The sequence below is a fragment of the Crotalus tigris genome, unplaced genomic scaffold (assembly GCF_016545835.1).
Source record: "Crotalus tigris isolate CLP2741 ecotype Arizona unplaced genomic scaffold, ASM1654583v1 scf7180000017668.6805642782:7212621, whole genome shotgun sequence".
In the NCBI taxonomy this organism is placed as follows: domain Eukaryota; kingdom Metazoa; phylum Chordata; class Lepidosauria; order Squamata; family Viperidae; genus Crotalus; species Crotalus tigris.
The window spans coordinates 2,091,739-2,105,386 of NW_024096554.1; the positions used below are offsets into that span (position 1 = coordinate 2,091,739).

The 13,648-nt window shown below is 36.5% G+C and overlaps 1 protein-coding gene across 6 annotated transcripts in view; it reads left to right on the forward strand.

Annotated features, from left to right (window-relative positions):
- The window catches only part of LRFN2 (leucine rich repeat and fibronectin type III domain containing 2), a 322,235-nt gene that overhangs the window by 141,080 nt on the left and 167,507 nt on the right, over window positions 1-13,648 (forward strand). The gene's annotated exons all lie outside the window — the stretch shown is intronic.

Here is a 13,648-nt window from a genome sequence, read left to right on the forward strand (position 1 = left end):
TAGTCCTTCTGCATTTAAAAGACAAAGATCACTCTTTAGAAGACAGCAAAGTCCACATTCTGAATAGAGAGAACCGCTGGTTTGAAAGGAGGTCAGAGAGACTATCTATGTCAAAATTTAACAGCCCTCTATCAACAGAGGGGGAGGGATCTGACATCATTTATCTCCAGTCTATAACACAGTCCTTTCAACAGTTCCAAGAAGGTTCCATACCCATTTGTACCACTCAGGTGACCCTGGTGACACAGATAAGCTTGCAGGGCACAGGTATCAAACTTGCCATGTCACATGACATGTTACAACATATTGTGACTTTTTTTGTATTGCAACTGGCCCACGGGCTGGCAATTTGACACCCCTGTTCCAGGGGCTTCAATGACTCTCTAAAAGAATGCAAATGATCAACTGTCTGCAAGGAGTATAAATCCTTCCATTCCCCACCATCCAATCAGAGCTGAAGAAGCTTCTTGGATGAGAAGTGAAATGTCTTCAAAGAAAAACAAGAAAGTCCAGTTGTCTTGTGGGGAAAAAAAAGCACCTTTGGGATAAAGCCATGTTGCTCTTTCTTCTGAGTAGCATAAAATGCTCAGCTGGCCCTGTTTTAAAATCAGGACCTGTCTTCATCTAACACACTGGTGTCAAACGTGCCACATCTTTTTGCATTGCCGGCAATGGGATGGTATGATGAAACCGGCCTGTGGCCGGTAGTTTGACACTCCTGCTCTAACAAGAAAATAAAAATTTTTACCCCCCCCCCAAAAAAAGACAACTTGAAAGCCCAATTGAGGGGGAGAGGTGACAGTCATTGAAGCCAAGTTCTTCTGCATGCCAGGATACAGTGGTCAACCCAAACAGGTTAAGATTGTAATGAAACAACAGATAGGATTTATTTCTTCAACCCACTAAAGGAACCCTGAAGAGACTGAAGCTGCAGAATTACACAGCCCAGAAACAGCTTCAGTTTAAGTTATGGAATTCAAACAAAACAAATGAGTTTAAAACGCAGCTATATTACTGTACAGCTGTTTGGATAATGTGTGAAATTCTGCATAAATACCTTTGGGAGATTCTCATATCAATCACAAGTTTCATCTACATTAATTTCAGCATGCTCTTCATTTTCTTTATTAGAAGCAGACACACAAACACACACCAACAACTTATGGATAGCATGTCATAGGAACTGTTGCCATTAATTAACAGATGAGGCTGCTCCACCTTCACAGAAAATGTCAAATCTCTTCTATTTTGACTGAAAAGTATGAGAAAATAAAGGCTAGTGTTGCCCGTACACAGAGGTCTTCTTAGACAATACAATGCTTCCTGGAAGTCTTATTATATAACCTTAACCTTCCTTCTAATAAGTATTATAATCAGATTACTCAAGTATTCAGATTTTGGATTAACTGCTCCCAGTCCTTATTTCTAGGAGCAAAACCTGATGCTCCTGGAAATACCATGGACTGCAAACCTTGCATTCAAATCATACCTAGACTACCATTGGGTTTCAACCTTCGTCAAAATGTGGAAGCTTTGCCCTGTGTTAGTATAGCAAAGGTCTTAGATACTAAATTTTAGCTCTGGCATGACATGCTGTTTAAAATGAATTTCATTACTTCTGAAAAAATAAAATTAAAACATTGTACCTCCTTTCTGAAAATCCCAGTATTTCTTATTAGCTGCTTGCCTATGTCTTAAGACATAAAAGTGCATTACATGAATCAATCAATGAAACAAACACAAATATTGGTAACAAGCCCTCACTGAGACACACTTTAAATACAGCAACATTTTTTAAAAAATACAGCAGTTAAATAGATGCAAAAGGAATATAATTAACATATGTCATAATATATTTAGAATCACAAAGAAAAGAATGCTATATCCCAATAAAAGCCTAAACCTATCTCTCATCTAAATTCACTAATACATTTTACCCTGGAATAGCCCTAACTGCCACCATTCACATAATGGCAAGGATAATCTGTAATAGTTGATCAACCATGCAATCAAATAATTACAGATAGTCCTCACTTAGCAACCATTCAAAGTTACAACAGATTCCACCCCCAATATATATATATATCTACAATGTGGTTCTGGAGTTCCAATGGTCTCTCTGTGTCTGTCTTTGTCTCTCTCACACACGCACACAGACACAACACACACACACACAGAGAGAGAGAGAGAGAGAGAGATGAAGAGTTACAGAGAGAGATATGAAGAGTTACAGAGAAAGATATAAAGAATTACAGAGAGAGTTACATAACTAGATTTTAGGCACTTGGCAATCAGCTCACCTTTATGACCACTTGCAGTATTTCATGGTCATGTGATATGTTTTAAAACATTATTTGCTGGAAAGTGGCCCTTTTGGTTGGTCTTTGGCAAAAAATAGTCATTGGAATGCATTGACCTACTTGACAATCATGGTATTCACTTATTTACAGTTGCAAAAAAAATGTTGTAAAATCAGATCAGTCACATGGGTGCCTCAGTTTATGACTGTCCTCACTGATGATGGGAATTCCCTGCTCCATTATGGTCATAAAGGGAAGACTACTGGTAGTTTCTGTGAATGGCCAAAATGTTGTTTTGCGAGTTTGAAACTGGCAGAGAGTTATTATGTTTACTGCTAAGCTCTCTGAAGTTATTGTCCTATGAACATGGAAAGCTCAAGTTCACACAAGGGAGATGGGGTAGTGATGGTAGAGGTATTGTATATTGTATATCCAAACGAGGCATTTACTGATAGTACCCATTTCTTTGTGCCTATATTCTTTATTACCATTAATATTTTTGATCCTCTGCTCTATGTGGTTCCACTACACAAAGGTTTTGGCACATATGTAGTTTTCAAAGAGGACATTCCTCATTTGTGTCCTCCTTTCAGCTGACTTGCAATTTTATCCCAGTACCCTAATAAACATATTTTAATCTAGATTAAACCTGGGATTTAGATTTTGGCTAGAGCTTTCACTGTTAGACACTTTTATGACATCAAAGATTAGATCCTGTTATCTAAAAAAAAATCTGGATCTTCTCCTATTGAAGAATACGTACTGGCAAAAGTGATTTTTTTTTTTTGGTCTCAAACCTGCTTTCTCAGAAGGACAAAGGCAAGTGCATGGCCTCTGCATTTCTTTTCTCTGGCGTGATGCTGTAAAGCTCTAGCCCAAACCAGTTCAATCATGCCAGCTTTGCCGCAGAATTATGGCCCAGCCATTTTTCAGGGAATTAAACTTTGCTTTTTGGAGTGTCTAGAGTGAAAGGACAAGGTGTAAGTGTAGAGAGAAATGTCATGCAAGAGAAGGAGGAATGAAATCCTCAAGCTGAGAGTGAAAAAATAATGCCCTCTTTTCCCATGAAAATGACATAATGAGAAGAGAACATTGCCTCTTTTCATTACAGCCAAAGACTTGACCTCATGCTCTGACTTACAGTCTGCACTTCTCATTATCATCCCAAGCTATGCTTTCCGTTCCTTTTGCCTTTTCTTTTTGCCAGTGGAATATCACAAGCTATTATCATGATTTGAGCTTCCTGCAGACCAAGATGTGATTTGCTGCTCATTCACGGATCAAAATCCTATCACCACAGCAGTCTCTCAACTGTTCTTTGTCTTGTCCTTCATTGGAAATTTGTACATAATCAGAGAATTGGGTTTGCTGTTTTTTGTTTTTGTTTTTCTATTATTGAAAACATACTGCCAGCTATATGCAGAATTGCTTTAGTAAATAAAAAGAGTGATGAAAGAATCATCAGAATTCTACCAAGAAGTAACTTTATCTGCTTACTTGTCTACTTAGATAGGGGCAGGAAGAACAATTCAATCAAAAATTCTTGAAATTAACTCCAGACATTAAAAAATACAAGTATTTTATTTCACTAAGGATTGTCCCAGTGTCTGACAGTGGTGGCAGAAGATAATAAGGGAAAAATTAAAAACAGCTATTAGGTGGTAAATCTATCTACAGGTATGCATAAAATGAGAGGAACCTGGAATTAATTGACTGTTCAATTGGGAGAGACCAAGGTTACATTCCGCTTTGCCGCATTTTGGTCTCCCTCTGGTCCTTGAATAATGAAGGCCTCTCCTAGATGGTTAGATTGGATACGGATGTTGGGTTTTCACCTTCTTTGGATTCAGGATTCATGTATATTGTGATTTATTCATTTATCCCAACTCATCTTAACTTGTTAATTGACATGGATGAAGAACTTTGTCAGTTCCATAATTGGAATAGGCTCATAGCGATATCTTGTGATCCAGAAATATAAAGATCCTAGTGGAGATTGGTTGAGACTACACAACTCCAATACATTTGTCATCCAGTGGACTGGTACAAAAGATATAATTGTTCATACTGAGACAGAGCACAAAACCCTGCTATTCTAGCATGTAGGGTAGGATAAGCAATTAAGCCAACATGGAGGGAAATGAGTCCCTGCCTATATCAGACCAAACTATTTCCAAAGCCAAAGAATTGGGGTCTACTTATCTCATCAACTTCATTAGGATATACTACATTTAAAGCTACTGACATGAATGATTTTGTGAAATGACTCCTGCTGATATCATTTCCCTCTTTTTTTAACATACTTATATGGGATTGAGTCACACTATTTGTCAAAAGTAAATCCCATTGAGTTTGGTGTGATTTAACCACTAGACCAATCTAAAGATTCCTTAATGGTTTCTTCCAACTTTGTGAAGTGATGATTCTACAGATTTTCTCTTTTGGCTTTCCTTCTTCAGCCAATTTAGCCTAGATGGTTAATGCATAATTATCCTAGCAGTTTCTATTTAGAAACAAGCCAGGATCGCAGTTTATAGGTGAATTGTAATGCCCTATTTGCAAAAAAAGCCTTTGAAAATTAATGACAAAAAGCTGCTCTGCTTTTCCACCTGAAATTCATGAAAATTTTTGCTTTTTGCACATTCATTACCAGAGAGCATGCCTTAAAATATTGCCAGATTTCCCATCATTTTTAAAACTGTGTTAATATTGAGACAATCGCGTAAAGTTAATTTACTGCCTGTCTAGAACTTCTACCTACTGAACTCTTTGCAAGAAAAGTTAGCAAGATCATTTTCAACAAGTCTATCACCTTTATTGACATGAGCTTTTATTGTTTATTCATGCTTATTGTGGTAGGAAACACCTTTTTTTCCCCTCTAAAGAGCCTATGTATGCTGCTTTCTAATTTTCCATTTCAATAATTTTATGACTTGCCCTTCAATTTTGTTCCATTTTCTTTACTGAAGGAGGCTTTTTTATTCAGCTGACAGACAGTATATAAAGTACATTGTTGAACTTTAAATTAGAGCAAGTCAGAACCATGAATAGTCAGTGTACTTGGGCCATCCAGTGGAGAATTGGGAGATTTTCATCTCATTCATATTAACATTTTACTAAATTTGAAGTGGAGTCAACTGCATAAATATCTAGTTTGGTGTAGTGGCTAAGGCATTAGGCTAGAAACCAGGAAATTGTGAGTTCTAGACCAACCTTAGGCATGAAGCCATCTGGATGATCTTGAGCCAATCACTTTCTTTCAGCCATGGGAAGAAGGTAATGGCAAACCACTTCTAAAACTCTTGCCAAGAAAACTGCAGGGAGTAGTCCAGGCAGTTTGCCAGCAGTCTACCCTGATTCAAGTCAATACTGACTTGAAGACACAACAACAATTGAATGAAGTGTCAGGTCCACTCGACAGAAAATGCGGTAGTGATGAGGTAAAACAAATAGAAAAGAGCTTGCAGTTCAGATAGAAATGGGGCCAGCATTTTCATTTCTAAATAAAGTTGAAAATAGAAATACATTATTGCCATTTAGAAAAAGGAGGAGGAGGAGAAGAAATAAGCCTGACTGTTTCCATTCAATGCTATTTTCCTGGGTTTTAACTATAATTATCTTGTATTTTACACATTAATTTCTAATCAAAGCAATATACAAGTGAATATTATACACGGATAAACTCACACTTTGAATGGGTCCTTATTTTTCATCTATGTTTAGAAAAGGTGAGAACTCCAAGGTGTTAATATATTTGATGGAGTTGATATTTGAAATTAACATATTTACTGTTTTCGTATTATAAAACTAAAAATAATGAATTTGGCATTATGGATATTTATGGCTCATGGATTAAATATAAATATTTGCATGTCTTAAATATATTAAATTTGCTTCTTTGGCTTTAAAATTAAAATTTATTCACCAAATATCTTATTTCAAATTTACTGGAGACCCCAAATAATGTATTTGAAAGAAAAAAAAATCTAATTTTCTCTATTGGTAGTATAACACATTTGAAGAGTCATTGACTCATATGATTTGGTCCTATGATTATTTTGGATTAACGGTTTTAATGTATATCAATAGATTCATGGGGAGTTTTTGTAGTGTTAAATATGTGAAATTATATCTCGAAACTTGGGAATTTTATCTTTGTTAGGAATAATGATTGTACCAGAGAATTATTTTGACAAATTGAAAAGCAGTAATGTTTCTATTATTATGTCCTTGATTAAAGAAATAAGTGATTTATCTGTTTTTGGAAAGGCTATTTTATCCTCTAATAAAAAATATTCAATATAGATGATTTGTAGACATGGGTTTTATGATATTTGGTTATGTTAGAGAATCACAAATTATTATTTTCTTGAGATAGCTATAGAAATGTTTGATATTTGATTAATATGTGACATATTGTTTCCTCTCTTTTTTTAGTTTTCCCATATACTTTTTTCCAAGAATTTTAGACTTTTTATGTCTCTCAAATTTCAAAGCCTGAGAAATGACTGTCCTTAATTTTTGTGATTTCTCTCCATGGAATCTCTTCTTATGTATTTATTTGTTTGTTTGTATTCCACTTTTATTATTTTTACAAATAACTCAAGGCAGGCAAACATGTCCAACAAATCCTCCTGCTCCTATCATCCCCACAACAACATTGTGAGATGGCTTGGGCTGAGCGAGAGTGACCGGCCTAAGATCACCAAACTAGCTTTCATGTCCAGCTTTCTAGCTAGTGCCTTAAACATCAGACCAAAGTAGCTGTTACATTGTTTCAGCTGGTTAAGTCAAGAACCAATGCTTGAATTTCCTCTCTCTCCTAATACCTACTTAATTAAACTAAATTAAAAATTAAAATTAAAATATGAATGGCTATTCAAGCTTCAAAATGTATAAGTGATAGAGTTTCAGCTTGGCAGTTCTGAAGATTCTACAACACTTCAAAGTAATGATTTCTAAGTTATTTTTTCAAAACTGAAAAGTTTTACCCTTATGCTACTATCATTCTTATGTTTCTGCTACATTTTTTTTTGTGATCTCTGAGCTTCTGGTGTTAGCATCACCTTCTGAGAGAGCACTCAGTCACCAATACCTAAGAACCAAGAACTTTTTATCAGATTTTTTTTTGTTGTTGTTCCTTAATTCAAGCAAATACTTTTCCTGTTGATCTTGGAACAGATGGCCAAGTCTGAGAAGTTTGGATCACCAAATGAGAGAGACAGATTGTAGGAAACAACATACAATGACTCTGCTTAAATCCTTCAGCTGATTCACTGGAGTTCATATTTAGTAGAAGACGAACCAAACCGTTTAAGAATTTCTAGAATGTTTTAAGGCATTTGTTGATAAGTTACTTGCTCCAGTGGAAAGCCTGGTTCCATGAGCATTGTATTCTCTTGGTGGGGAAAAGCACATTGAAGGGGAGAAGTTAAGACTATTAGTCTTCTAATCAGGAGTATGCAAGCAGATAAACATAAGAAAGAGGGAATTTTTTGCTTGTAATTTGTACTCCAAATGCTTCAAGTGGCGGACAGCTTAAAAGCTGCAAAGGTTGATGTTTCGAAGATGGATCTCCCATATTTACTTCCATCCTTAAGTCTATTTATATTTCATATGTATTGCTCTTAATATAAGGGGCGCAATCCACTACAATATAATGTATATTTGTGGGTTATTTTCAGTTACATGTTTTTCTGCTCACATTCTAATTTACTTAATTTTTGTATGTTATGATTAAAAAAATCAAGAACATCTCCAAATTTAGACAAGTGTAAATGTCACAGTGTAATTATGTTTTGGGTTGCATACTGACTTGGAGAAGTGTGAATTAAGAAAATGTGTATTATAATTTGAGAAACATGAATACATTTGCATTAAATATGAGTCAGATAAATTTTTATTCAATCCAGACTTTTGCCACTGTTGGAATTGCTGTCATTAAATTATGTGATCCTGAGCAAATATTTCCTGTGAATAAGTATATTTGATTTTTATCTGCAAAATATAATTTCCAATAACTCATGAGTGATGATGATTTCTATGTATAGGTGTGTGAGAGAAGGGGTTCTATTTAATAGTATCTTATCGTACAGATAATATTCTACGGGAGAAAAGTCATGTTTTAAATTTATACTGAGAATAGTTTGGTGAATATATTCTACAATTCTATTTCACATAATACTGTTATGATTTCCACTTAAAAACAAGTTAGGCAAAGCATCCAGAGCAGAGGTGTCAAACTGCTGGCCCACAAGCCAGTTGCATCATGTGGAGGCTGCACCCATCCCAGCTCCAGCATTATGAAAAAGTCATGATACGTCATGACACATTACGTGATGCGGCAGGTTTGACACCTGTGATCCAGAGCATGACATTCTTTCCAACTCTTACCTGCAGTGATTGCAGGAGGCATCTTTATTTTCTTCTGTATTGAAAAGCAGTATTTTTCATTTTGGATATATGGTGTGGATGTGTGCACTAGAAAACATAGCAAACTAAAGGTTTTGGTCATATGACCAGAATGGAGCAAGATTAGAACAGAACCAGTTCCTCTATGTTATTTTGTTTTCCAGAGCCTCTAGATTTTTAAACTAAATCCATTTGTTTGCTTTTTCTATTTTACCAAATTTACTTCTGTTTGTTCAGTTATGGAAAGTTATCCTACTGACAAACACCAGGGCTTCCTTAAGCAATTTATTTTCTCTATTTCAGTAGTCTGAAAAGAAGAAAAAATTGACATTTCTGCTCATCTGGGTGGATAAGAAGTGTTATTGTCAGTGACTGACTTGTGACACTACCTAGTCTGACAAGGCTTCTGTCATGCTGTGAATGATGGAGTGTATTCCCAAAAGTGCTTTTTCACAAGGCAACTGGACTTTCTTGTTTTTCTTTGAAGATGTTTCGCTTCTCATCCAAGAAGCTTCTTCAGCTCTGACTGGATGGTGGGGAATAGAAGGATTTATACTCCTTGCAGACAGCTGGTCATTTGCATTCTTTTAGAGAGTTGTTGAGGCCACCTGGATGTTTATCTGTGTCATCAGGTACACCTGAGTAGTACAAATGGGTATGGAGCTTTCTAGGAACTGCTGAAAGGACTGTGTTGTAGACTGAAGATAGATGAAGTTGTATCTTGCCCCTCTGTTGAGAGAGGGCTGTTGAATTTTGATATAGATGGCCTTTTTGACCCCTCTTTCAAACCAGGGGTCCTCTCTGTCCAAAATGTGGACTTTGCTGTTTTCAAAAAAGTGGCATTTACCTTTTAAATGCAGATGGACTGCTGAATCTTGTCTTGATGGGTTTGTTCTCCTATGTTGTGCCATGCATTTATGAAGTGGTTGTTTTGTTTCTCCAATGTACAGATCTGCACATGGCTCACTGCATTGTACTGCATAAACTGTTGCTCAGTTTGTGTCTCGGTGTTTTATCCTTGGGGTGGAAAAATTTCTCCCTTAGTGTATTCATGGGTTTGAAGTGTGTATATATATTGTGTTGGCTGAAGATCCTCCTGAGATTTTCTGATATTGTTGTCTGGAATGACAACATTGCTTCATTGTCTTTTCAGCAGTTCCAAAAAGACTCCACACCCATTTGCACTACTCAGATGACCTGATGACACAAATAAACCTCAGGTGGCCTCAACAACTCTCTAAAAGAATACATCATATGAGGATTCCTGCCCGGTGTAGGTACTTGAACTAACAGATCTCCAAGGTGCTTCCCAACCTTATGATTCTTAGGTTCCATTTAAAATCATGTAAAGCATGTTACTGGAGTACCACATTATGTTCCTAGCACAGTTATATACAAATTACTCCTATGTGTTAAATTTTGTCCAGAATGGTATAAGATCTCCTGCTTGAGCAAGGGGTTGGATTGGAATACCTCTGAAGTTCCTTCCAGTTCCATGATTCTATGTGGTTTTCTAGCCACATAACAGCCAGTAACATCCCTCACCCTCATAAATAAAACTAGTGATTTCAGTGGAGTTATAGCAAGACAATAAATATTTAGAATATAATATAGTTTTACATTTTACAAGCTACCTACCTATCTAGGCAAAACAGGAACAGTGTCAAAATATGTTTCTGCTCTGTCTAAGGCAGGGGTGGGAACAATGACCTTTTATGACTTATAGATTTCAACCCCCAGAACTCCTGAGCTAGCCATGCTGTCATAAAGGGGCATTATTTCCAATCTCTGGTTTAAGCAAACATGTAGCCAGCCTACAGAACGAAGTCCAGAGTGAATGATTTTCACCTACATAAGCTTCTTCTCCCACCTGTTGCATATAACATCCAAGTTTTGAAACATAGAAACCTCTGTGCTAATGTTATATCTCTGAAAGGAGGGCCATCTTCTGACTTAGAGTGCTATCATCTCTTTATAATCAGGTTATTGGGGCTGGTTAATGCTTTTAATAATTGTTAGTGGAGCTACTTGATTGGGATAAAGCCAACCCAAAGGAGCTGAAAAGGTTAACTTTTCTTGAAATAACAAATTAGAGGGATATCTGGTATTGCTTACGGATGTCCCAGGACCCAGCTTTGCATTGTGACATCTACTTCTAGCTCACTGTTTCACTTAGTATTGACTCCCATCCAGAAATTAACAGATCATGGCAAATTTGTGCCATTTGGAAAACTACCATTAAAGGCAGATTGGCACTAGATAGTATTTGGTGTTGTTCAATTATCCATATTTTGTAAATATATAGAGAGCTAAGCTATCTCTTACTTTCCATACTATTTACAGATTTAGCTGAATTACAGCAGTATTGACTTTTCAGAACATGGAGGCTCCTTTTCTGGCACTTCCTAGAATAACTGTGTGGTCATGAACCTCTTGAAAAGTTAGGAAAAGAAGTGCAGCATTCATCAACCTATTAAACAGTTACCTTCTACTTTTTTATTCTCCCCCCCCCATCCCATTGAAAATGCTAGCCAGACTTTATTCTACCAGTAATTGTCCACCTAAGGATTTACCGTCATTGTATTTCTAATTTTGTTTCCAGTAGGATTCACGATGGAATTCTTTGAAATCCCTATTATATCTCTGTCATTCCTAGCTTCCTTATGGAGAACAACCTGCAGTTATGTTTTGTGCTGTGCATTATTCCCCTTGTGCCAAGCTGTGTAAGTAGGTTTTGTGGATAGAGCTGCAAGTAGAGCTGGGAATCCATCTGAGTACGATTTTGCTCATTTTTCAGGATGTATTTAATGACAGCTACACAACTGACACCACTCTTGGGAGGCCATGATGCATATTTGCCAGCTGTCTTCTCACAAACATGCAATTGAGCCAGTGTTTGTGAGAGTGCATAGTTTCACCTAGACTATACAATATCCCCGGAACAAAGCTCATTTCAGAGATTCCTTTCTGCTATTATCCTCATCCTCCCCAATCTATCCCTGGTGTCATCCAATCAGATCCTCATTCCAGATGGGGATGTCATTGATTCTGTTGGAACCTGTTCTACAGTGCTGAAACGGAGCTGCTAAGCCCAGGTGTAATTTCTGTACACAGGCAACGAGTAATAAATTCTCCCTGCTTCATCCCTGTGCGTGGTTTGCTGAATGCTCCATAGCAAATGTTTTCTCCCAAAGACTATATTTGCATTTTATTCATGACTCTATCAGGATTAATTTCAATGTTTCATGTTGCCTGTAAATCCTCATGCAATATGAATGAAGCAGCAGCTGCTGCAAGCTGGCAGCTTGGGCATTCGAAGGGCATATCGTGCCTGAATCCACTTACTTTAGATGCCTTCAAATCTGCTCTCTCTTTTTTTTCCCTTCCTGCACATGAACCACAAACTAAAGCAGGGAGGATTAAAAGGAATAACTGTTTGAGGCAGTAAACTGAGGGGAGGGGAGTCATTTAACCTTTGCTGCTTAAAAGTCTGATGAAAGGCAGATAATTATCATTCAGATTTGAAGAAGGTAATATAAACATTGTAAGGTTTTCATGTCTGGTAACTCCAGAGAAATATCACATTCATCCAAGGTTTGATTTACTAACAGAGACCTCTCAAAGAAGCATTCATAGCAACAGCTACATGATAAACTGTATGCTTTATTTCAGTGTATCAGATGCTTGCTACATCCTTCTTTTACCATCCTAGATAAACTACAAAATTATTGTTGCTAGAGTGGGGGTATGATCAGAAGCTACATTTTATATTCAATTTGCATGCTATTGCTAGGTGCAAAGCTTAATTAGATCTTGAACTGTCTTCCCTCCCACCTTATCAGACCCCACACTTCTGTTTTGATAGACACAAACACTCAGCTTGGTCTCATGATACATTGTAGTTATGTGTGTAAAGATGACAAATTTTATGTATTTTAATGAATGGTCAAACTGCGAATAAGTCATACTCCAAGTTCTGTATGCACAGAGAGACACCATCTTCCATATTAGTTGGCTTATAGGTCTTTTATACTTCTAATAATAAAAAATGGTGATTGGGTGTTAATTTTACTAGATAATATTCTTACCAAAATAGATCATTGCCAATGGTGACATAATAAATCTCTTTTGGGTTGTAAAACTTTAATTTTAGATGGAACTTTTGCATAATAGCAAACTGTAGAGGTTCATCATGCACTGGGTAATAAATAAGCATGTCTCATACTTCTATTCAGAAATAAACACATCCCAATTCAATGGGATTTATTGCCAAGTATAGATGAAATTAAAGACTCAATTACTTACTCTGAGCATCCATTTGCTATATCTTTATAAAAGGTATTACATGATGAGGGCAATAGATGTTGCTGCCACATTTCTAGACCTGCATCATGGTCTCAGTTGTTTAATTCTGCATTTAATTTTATGTAAAACTGTTGATTTTTTTTTCACTTTATCAAATAGCTTGTTGTGAAATGGTTCACCAAGGTTCACTTTCTTAATATAGATACTGTTTGTTACCCCTGTATCATAAAATTGATGCAATAAAATTGAGCCTTTCAGCCAATGGAACATGAAGTGGAGCCCATTGACAGTAAATTTGTCTGTAACTGATTATGTCAGCAATAGATGTTACTGGGGACCCTAAAATCCACTTAATCATGGCATTGATTTACATGACGAATTCTATACTTCATTATGGGAAGTGAAAAATGAATCATATTGATGCACATAAAAAACCAAACCCCCCAGGTGCAATAATATCTAGAATGAGTATGTTCTTCTAAAGCTCTGATGATGAAAAGAGGATGGTTCTATGACTAAGATTTAGAATGTGTTTGATTACAGTTCCCATGAAGTTAGTCACCCATTTAGTGATCATAGGAGTTGTAGTCCTCAAATTTGGAGAGTTCTAGGCTGCATATTTCTGATTTAAA